The sequence below is a fragment of the Lycium ferocissimum genome, chromosome 8, assembly GCF_029784015.1.
Source record: "Lycium ferocissimum isolate CSIRO_LF1 chromosome 8, AGI_CSIRO_Lferr_CH_V1, whole genome shotgun sequence".
NCBI lineage: Eukaryota > Viridiplantae > Streptophyta > Magnoliopsida > Solanales > Solanaceae > Lycium > Lycium ferocissimum.
In genome coordinates this window covers 45,202,856-45,212,758 of record NC_081349.1, presented here as the reverse complement: position 1 = coordinate 45,212,758, position 9,903 = coordinate 45,202,856, and the positions used below count along the sequence as shown (strand labels likewise).

General features: G+C 38.2%; 1 non-coding gene across 1 annotated transcript; it reads right to left on the bottom strand.

Annotated features, from left to right (window-relative positions):
• Positions 1-440: 440 nt before the first annotated feature.
• LOC132069061 (small nucleolar RNA R71) lies at positions 441-547 on the bottom strand. The gene has a single exon (XR_009417630.1). It is a non-coding gene; the product is annotated as a small nucleolar RNA R71 (small nucleolar RNA).
• Between the last annotated feature and the right edge of the window lie 9,356 nt (positions 548-9,903).

The window sequence follows — 9,903 nt, the reverse complement described above, 5'->3', positions numbered from 1 at the left end:
ATAATAATAACAGACGTGGAGCTACTGGTAATAACAGGATGTAGGAGTTTAATCAAGATCAACAACCAGTCGAGGTTGAGAACCCGTTCACTGATATGTTAGATGAGATGGAATATGATTCCGCTATTGTTCCACCTAGGGCTACTGTGGCAAACTATAAGATTTACTCCATTATTTACCAATTGCTTAAGCTTGAGGGCCAATTTCGGAACTCCACCAATGATAACCCTCACCAACATTTGAAGAATTTTGTGGGCGTGTGTGCCCAACATATGCAGAATGTTATGTCCAATGATGCTATTCGGCTAAGAATTTTCGAATACTCTTTAGCCGGTGAAGCTAGAGTTTGGTTTGAAAAGCCGCCCCATAACACTATTCATACATGGTCGGAGCTAGTTTCTGTGTTTCTCAAAAAGTGGTTCCCTTCGAGCAAGAGAGCAAAAATTCATGACAAGATTTATGACTTCAAGCAACTATCAGGGGAATAACTATTTGAAGCATGGGAGAGGTTTAAATAATATTCGCAGAAGTCTCCAAACCAGGGTTTTTCGGATAATATATTGATGGAGAAGTTCTACAGAGGGCTAACAGTGCAGCTAATGGGTGTTTTATGGATATGACTTATGCTCGTATCACTCAATTTCTTGATAAGCTTACTACTCACAATCAGGCTCCGGCGATCCAAAATTTTATGAAGGAGAATCAAGAGACTCAACAGACTTTAGTTCAGACAGCGACCAATATTTCTTTGCTGATAAAGAGACTTGATGAAAATGAAGCGAAGAAGGTTAATGTTGTTGAAGAAATTTCGGGAATGTATCAAGTTCAAGAGAGTCCATACCAAGAAGGGGCTCATGTAATATGAGGATTCTAACTACGTTAATAATTCTCAAGGGGGTTATCGTAGGCACTTACCAAGGAAGGCTATCGTAATCGTACTCGAATCAATAAATACCTCAACAGGGACAAGGAAATTACAACGACAACTATGGTGGCTTGAACTAGGGAAACTACAACAATAATAATACCTTTGGAAATAGGATTTTCGATCCCTATATTCCACCAAAGGGGCAGTTGACTGAACAAGGGGGTTCTAGGTTGGAGAGCATGCTTGAAAAGGTGCTAGCCAACCAAGACAAAGTAGATAGAACATTAAAGGGGCTGACAGAAACAGTGGGATCTCACACGCCTTCCATTTAGAAGCTCGAGTCGCAGATGCGTGATATTTCCATAGAACAACACCTTCCACAGAAAGGAGGACTTCGTACTGACACTATTTCAAATTCGAAGAATGCGGAAGGTGGTGTAGGCCTTGTATATGCTATCAATACTCAGAGTGGTAAAATACTCCAAAGTGCTGAAAAGAAGGTGATAAATCTCGAGCCAGTTGCTGAAGAAAAAGAGGCACAATCTGATGTGCCAATAATTATAGATGAGATCCAGATAGAAGCTCCTATTATTAAGCAGGTTGGTGATGTTTCAGATAGTTCTAAAAAGCAAGAAGGCAACAATGACACTAGCAAGTCAACGGTTAAAGGGGCCCTTCGTCCTTTGAATCAATTATTTAAAGCCATACTTCCCTTTCCTCAGAGGCTGGCAAAGAAGACTGAAGATGCTAAATGTTAAAAGTTCTATGATCAATTGAAGCAGCTTCCCATGAACATCCCTTTTATGGATGCGGTCAAAGAGGTGCCCGGATTTGTAAAGTATTTGAAAGATTTGCCGACAAAGAAGAGGTCTGTGAAGCATGACACTGTGAGTGTGACTTACAGTGTTAGTTCTATTATCTCCACCACCAATGTTCAAAAGAAGGAGGATCCAGGGGCCTTTACCATTCCATGTTCGGTTGGTCAGCATGACTTTGATCGCCTTTTATGTGATAGCAGGGCCAACATAAATCTCATTCCTCTTGCTATCTATAAGCAATCGAGTTCGAAATGCTTGACTACTACTATGACATAGATGGTCGATAGATCTATCAAAGTGCCAGCAGTCAGGACGAAGTGCTTGTTGGGTTGGCAATTTTCGTTGCCTACTAATTTTGTTATTATCGATTGTGTTGTTAATAGAAACATTCCTATTATCTTGGGGACACCTTTACTTGCTATGGGAAGGGCTCTTATGGATTCTAAAAAGAATAAAATCAAATTCCAAGTCAGCAATGAGAAAGTTACTTTCAAAGCGAGTAAGGGGATGAAGTTATCGAGTGCTTACGAAAGCATTTTGGTTATTGATTCTATTAACGTGGTGGATGAAGCTGTTGAATTTAAAATTGAGGAAGAGTGTTTGGGTAAACCCTTAGTAGCCATTCGTCTGAACTTTGATGCTGATGATGTGGAAGGTTATATGGAGACGGTGAATTCTCTTATGGGGTTGGGTTCCTATTCTTACCTACCAAAGAAGCTTGACCTTGATCTTGAAAATAAAAAGACACCTCCAAAAAAATCATCTATTGAGGAGCCGCCAAAATTTGAGCTTAAACAGCTTCCTTCACATCTGAGGTTTGAATTTATAGGCACTGATAATACTTTGCCAGCGATTGTGTCTGCACTGCTGAATGATGAGCAGACGAAGTATTTGTTGGAGATTCTGAGAGAGTATAGACGTGCGATTTGGTAAACCATTCTAGAATTCGGGGTATTCCTTCTGGTATTTGTGAGCACAAGATTCAGCTTAAAGAGGATAGTACACTGAGTGTTGAACATCAGAGAATATTGAATCCACCTATGCAAGAGGTGGTCAAGGAAGAGATTATAAAGTGGTTATATATTGTAGTTCTTTATCCTATTGCAGATAGTAAATGGATAAGCCCGGTCCAAAGGTGTTCCGAAGAAGAGAGGCATCACTGTATTGCTGAATGCTAAGAACGAATTGATTCCTCCAAGTGGCTTGATTTCCTGGAAGTCTAAGAAGCAAAATACTATATCTTGTAGCTCAGCTGAAGCTGAGTATAGGAGTTTTGGCATCTACAGTGGCTGAAGTTGTTTGGTTGAATGGTCTTTTTAAAGAACTACAGGTGCCTTTGCAATTTCATGTTCCTATACAATGTGATAGCAAATATGCTATCCAAATTGCTACAAACCTTGTATTTCATGACTATACTAAGCACATCGATATCAATTGTCATTTCATTCGTGAGAAAATCCAGCTTGGCCTTTTTCAGACTCATTACTTGCCCGCCTCCGAACAGCCATGGATATTCTTACCAAAGGCCTCACTTGTATTCATCATGCTTACCTTGTATCCAAGCTAGGAATGAACAACTATCCACTAACGATTATGATAGCTGGCATAGTTATTTAGACACTCAACTTAGTTAATCGATTAAGCAATGTATAGGTGTTACGATTCACTTTTACGCGGGTGCATAAAAGCTACTAAGAATTTGTGAACTCTATTCAAATTTTTGTATTTTTAGAGTTGCCACCTAATTTATTGGTAAACTAGGAAAATCGAGTTAAAAGGTTTTATCAAACAAGAGAAAAATCCTTTTTAAAATCAGAGTTCGAGGTAAGGGTTTTGATGATCCCCTAGGGAAGGTTTTAAGCACTCTAAAAGATTACGGATCCGTAGAATACGATTGACCTTCGAGCTTCAATGTGTGATTAACGTGATTATTTGCTAAAATGTTTTCTTTCTTGCAAAATTTTGTCATGCAAATCATAAACTCCACTTTTTGGCAAAAAGTATCCCTTAAGGAAGAAAAGTTGGTTCTTTTGGAAAAAATGTTATAAGGAGGTTAAATTCACTTCACTTTTAGACCAAAACACACTTAAGATTTCTCTTAAGTAGAGTTTCCACTAATTTGGTCCTAATGTCATGTTTTTTTCCCTTATAAGTTTTATTATATGTATATAGGAAAATAAGTGGAGTATATCTCCTTTATAAAATAGTTATAGATTTATACAAGTATAGGTAAAGAAAATGGTTTACTTATTTGTTTTTTAATCCAATTCAAGCTCGTTTGGATCAACCGTGCTCTAACACCAGAGTTATCTTGTCCTCAAATAAGTCCAAATATGTCCCTCTTGTTTATCTTACTTAAGGTTTGGGCTTAGGCCCAAAAGATTTTGAAAATCCCTTAAGTCCAAGTATATTCAAGAAAATGTCCATTTTGTACACCTATTCAAATATGATTTTCACTCCAAATTTATACTAAAATGAGTCAAGCCTAAAGCCAAAATGTATCCCTCCATTTGATGCATCTTAGGGCCCAAAGTGCAAAACGAAAATAGTTTTTGATTCACATTGGTCTAACGTGGGCTTAAGGCCCCAAAATGATTCTTTTATTTCTTTTTAATTAAACCCAAAATAATGTCATTATCTAATCCGAGCCTTTTGAAAACAGGTTTATCTAACCAAATTCCAGATTTTAAAACTTACACGTCTTTCTTTGTGAAAATCCCAAAGTTTGCCAATTTCATGCAAGTACTTATAAAAATTGTATTTTGTTTTTTGTGAAAAAGGTTTAACAACTACACAAATTACCTAAATCAGAACGCATTTGGGTTTCAATAATAACATTTGTTTTGTTTACAAATACCACTTATATACAGATATGTACAAAATGAAAAGAGAAAAAGTTAGGCTGGTAGGCCTATCTAAGCCCACCAGTTAACCATTTTCACCATGGTTTGGCCTTCTTTATTTTATCTTCAAAGTGGACTCGATCAAGAAGGGAGTTGGGCCTCAGGCCCAACAGGTTTTGAGTGAGGAGATCGGCCCAAGTGGCCCACGATATTGGTCCCATGTAAACACAAAGGTGGAAAAAGAAAATTACGGTTAGAGAGCATCTATGCTTAATCACTAATTTTAATGAAACTTAAAAGGTATGCACGCAATATAATCATATATGCATATATTATGTATAAAAAAGCAGTCAAAAGCACAGGCTCAAAACAAAGTAAGCTAACACATAAGGGTACAAAGCCCAATCTCAAATAATCAATGAATCGGCGGGGGTATCAAAACGGGCCCAATTCTTAATGTCACAACAGCCAAAGAAGAAAACAAGCCCAAAATAGTATTTGTAAGGTGTGCAAAGTGTAATTATGGATTCTATTTTAGTGATATACATAGTATACTTCTCCCATATACGCCAAAATGCATACATGTCATGTATATTCTGTAAACCTCAAGTATATCTTATGAATATCAAAATAGAACAAGGTAAGAAAAAGGAAGGTAATGAAAAAGGACCTAGAGACTATTCCTAAAAGCAACAAAACCAATTTTTAAAACTCAGAATGTGCACATGTAGTCTCACAAGACAGAATAAAATAAAGCATTTGCATACTTCATAGACAACTCAAGATAGACATACAATGATCGACCAACTTTTCATCCAAACGAGATAACTTAAATACATGTAGACACATGCCAACATATAAAGTGTATTCATGAAAGGACATAGACACTAAGGGGAGGGGGCATATTTGGTCATTTTTCACATGTCAAAATATATTAATATTTCAAATGAGTTTTAAAAAAAAAAAAAAACCTTCTTATTAGTTGCCAAATTGTTTTACACTTAAGTGATTTAAATGAATCCTTCTTACCTTAGTTGTGCTAATAGTTTAAAATTTCATCATTTCATTCAAACAGAGACTGTACTTCAGCCCAAATATTTATTCAAAAGAGATTGTGCCCTCATAAGATCAAATCATATAAGACAAATCAAAGCAAAGTGCACCCTTCAAGAGTGAGTAAAGGACATGCATATTCAAGGTAGACATCTCAACAGGGTGTACAGACAGATAATAAAAGATCTTGAGGACAAGCCTAACTTTCAGACATATATAACATCCTTACTACCTCCTAACAGCATGTATGCACATTCAAGAACAGGGGAAGCCAAATAAAAAGGTAATCGGTCAACTAGTTGGATGCAAAAGCTAGAAGCCATTCCAGTATCATGCCAAAGTTAAATTCAGTGTTGAGTCATTTGAAAGGAGTATTTAATGGGTGTGGACTGGACCAAACAAACACCAAAGCACACAATTTCAGTTTATATTAACAAGAATCAGTTAATATAGGCATACAATACATTCGGATAAGTTAAATAGACCTGCAACTACATGACTTGAGCATGTTTGAGTATAAAAACCCTTAAACACAGTAGTGAAGCAATAAATATCTAATATATGCAATGTCAGACACTCTAGGGACTAGGCAAGATCAGTGATTACACAAATAACGCAAGAGAACTGGCTTAGCACATGCTTGGTTGACACAATCATCAAACTATACCAACAACTCCTTTGATAGGCTAATAAACAAACCATAGATATGAGTTTAGCACACTTAACCAAGAATCGAAACATAAATGTTTAGTTAAATCCTATTTGTATCTGAACCATGTACTCAAGGTCCTTAAACACAACATACATGCTCATTCGTATAAGTATTCAGGTGCAGATATTCTATATTAATCCAAAAAAAACTTCCTTAACCATAGAATATAGAGATTAGCTAATAGCACATGAATCATCCTATTGCTAAAATAGGAATCAAATAGGCATAAAGGACTGTATTGAGGCTAGATCGGGCTGGAACCATTCAAAGGCAAACAATAATATGCATGGTTAATCTAAGTACACTTACAACAACAGGAAATCCATATCCAGCTACACATTCTAGTCTAAAAACGCCAATATTAACCCCAAATCCAACAGTGGACATACATAGGAATGGATTAACAGGTCTATCACATGTGTTTATATGCACAAATATGGTCTAAACAAGTATAACTATCCCTTCAAATCATACAGATAGATCAATCATAGCATATAGGAGTCCAAAATATGCTTTAATCAATCAAGTACAGTAATGACCCGTTTGGTCATTATAGTCCTTTCGGCACTTCTGCCCCTTTCTGAGCTTGGTTAGCTCATTTTTGACCCAAGAGGACCGTCGGCACGCTCCTCGAGGTGTCTAGATTTGATTCGGGCGACTTTTTATGAAATTTCAACTTTAAGCGAAAAAAAGTTGACTCAAAGTTGACTTTTGGGTAAACAGACCTTTTTTAAAAATGCGTCAATTCCAAGAGGTCCCGACGGTTATTTAGAATTTGTGTGTACATATGGAATGGTTCCTAATGCACTCGAATGCATTTTGGGACTTGGGTTGGGAAGTTGAAAATGAGGTATCGGGGGTTGACATGGCAGCCTTGATGCCGCCGTGGCGGTATCGGGCCTATTATTTCACTAAGTGTGTATTAAAAAGCTCTTAGTCTATCATTTATCATCATTACGAAAATTGAGCTCGAACCGTCTAGAAAGATTCTTGGGGAAAACTTTGTAAGTCTTGCTAATCTCCTAACTAATTCCTTATTCCTAATCATCTTAGAATCTCTCTTTCCTTATTTACTCCTTAGTAATGGAAGATAAAAGTGGATTTAATGAATATTTTACCTAGGCTTTTAAATGATGAACTGAATAGCTTTGTGCTAGATTATGATGCATCTAAGGTTATTAATCATATATCTTCCATTATTAGCGTTGAATATTTGAAACAAAGAGTTAGGGTTTATACTCAAAATTGTGGGTTTTGCTTGAATTTCGAAATTGGGTGAATCTTTGAGTTAATTTAGCACTTAGTTGAGTGGTTTTTATCACCTAGTATTTAATTTGAAATTTTACACCATGTTTCCCGTTTAGCCCTTGTAGGGCCTGTTTCCCTAAATTCTAGGGTTGGTTTTGACCTAATTTGAATGATAGCAATATAGGTATCAATCTTCATGATTTCTTATCTAAACTTTGAATACTAGACTTCTTTGATCTTAAGGCTCAGCTGAAGGGTAAGGCTAAAGAGTGATTGTTGGTGTTTGTTGTTTGGCCATCCTGGTAGGTTATGGCTTACCCTTGGTGAGACTTCGTGTAGCGAAGAATATATTTAGATTATATTTTCATAGAAAGCATGTGAACCATTGGGTATGAAGTTGGGCTGGATATTGTCTTAGGTTGGGCCCCGTTGTGTGTTGGGGTTAGCCAGCCCGTTGTGTTGTGACTTGATTGTTCTTCTGTGGTTGGCTTGATACCACGTGATGATAGTAGATATTGAGAACTGTTATTACATCTTGATTATGATATGGTAGTACCATACTTGTTGATGTTGATACGAGGATATATACGACTTGTGTAGTCTTCCATGATATTATTAGCGTACCCATGTTGGTACTTGTGATATTGATCCGATTATTAATGTTGATACATACATTGCACATATTCTCATCCTTCATGATATACTGTTGATACACTATTGGTACTTGATGAACAGTGTCTTGGTAGGAAATGGGCTCGGTATTTTTAAATGAGAGTGATGTGAGAGTCCGATATCTGATGTTAGTCCCAGAATCATGGATTGAGTGAGTGCATGGACTCCGCGAGTCCCCCAGGGTGGTGTCAGTGAGAACCCTTCATAGGTAAAGATCCGAAGTCTCGTCAGTCTATTGGGGAAAAATCCGGGACGAGTGGCACATAGACTTCGTGTCACCTTGGGTTATGCTATCGAGACGTGGAGGTATTCTTTCTGGAGTACATGTGAACACAGCATTGCATGGCATTGCATTTGCGTTCATACATTATTGCATTGCATTGCATCATGGCTTATATTGAGATGATTTGGTGTTTTACTTGTGATGTTGGTTTCGGATTGGGCATATTAAGACTTAACACATTTGGGTTTAGATGCTCTACTTAGGCGATGACGTGTACTTGATTCCGATTATGTTTGACTTATACCTATTGATTTATATGTCTATCTTGCTTTATTGTCTAGATTATGTTAGCTATACTTAGTCGGCCTATGATACCTACCAAAGATTGTGGTTTTGTATTGACTGCCGCTTGGTGCATCTTTTACGAGTGCGTAGTTCCGTTTGGGTCTTCTCGTCTCCCATGGCCGATAGTCGCCATCGAACTCGCTCGAGCTTTACGGTGGTGAGCACGAGAAGTTTGCTGCCTTGAAGACCTCTCCTATTATGTCTTACTTTTCTATTCTAAGACATAGACAAATTGATGTATTATTATATTATAGACTTGTATATTTTCACTTTGATGCTCTTGAATGGCTTAGACCAGATCCTGGGGGTATTTCCTTATTTCCTCACAATTTATATTATATATTATTGTCAAACTTACGTGATTATTCTCTTCCGCTTGATTGATTACTTATTTATGCATTTATTTTCATTGGATTGAGGGTTCGCTTATCGAGGTGAGAAAAGATAAGTGCCCGCACGACTTAGCCAAATTGGGTTGTGACAAGTTGGTATTAGAGCCCTAGGTTACCCAGTCTATAATACAAGAGAATGTCAAGTAGAGTCTCGTGGATCCATACGATGAGCATCGTATTTATCTACGAGAGGTTATAGGACATTTAGGAAATCTCACCTTCCTTCATTCTTTCGTGCTACTTTATTCTAATTGGTATATGAAAAAATCACTTTGGTATCTAACTCTTATCTCTTCTCTCACAGATGGTGAGGACTCGAGCTACTATAGCCTGAGGTCAGGTGCCAGAGCTCGCAGCTACGGCTGGCACCCAAGGGAGAGCGAAAGCCAGAGGGCGCGGCAGAGCTGTGGAGGCGGCAGGCTACCTCCAACCAGTAAGTGTCCTCCGGGCGTAGGACAGCCCGCGCGAGATCTCCGTCTCCAAAGCTCGGGACTGACCGTGACCTCGACCGGGCAGAGACAGGCCCTTAACACGGACACACCCCGAGGTTACTTCATCAGCATGATACTATGATCCGTAGCTCATACTATCTAGATGCCTGTTAGGGGTTGCTGTCAGCATTACCCCGGGGGGCGGGGAGGTTCACAACCAGCCGGGGCGCAAACCCCCGAGCAAAACCCAATCGGGAACACACCCCCCCGGGAACCAGACTCCCGACCCATGTGGACC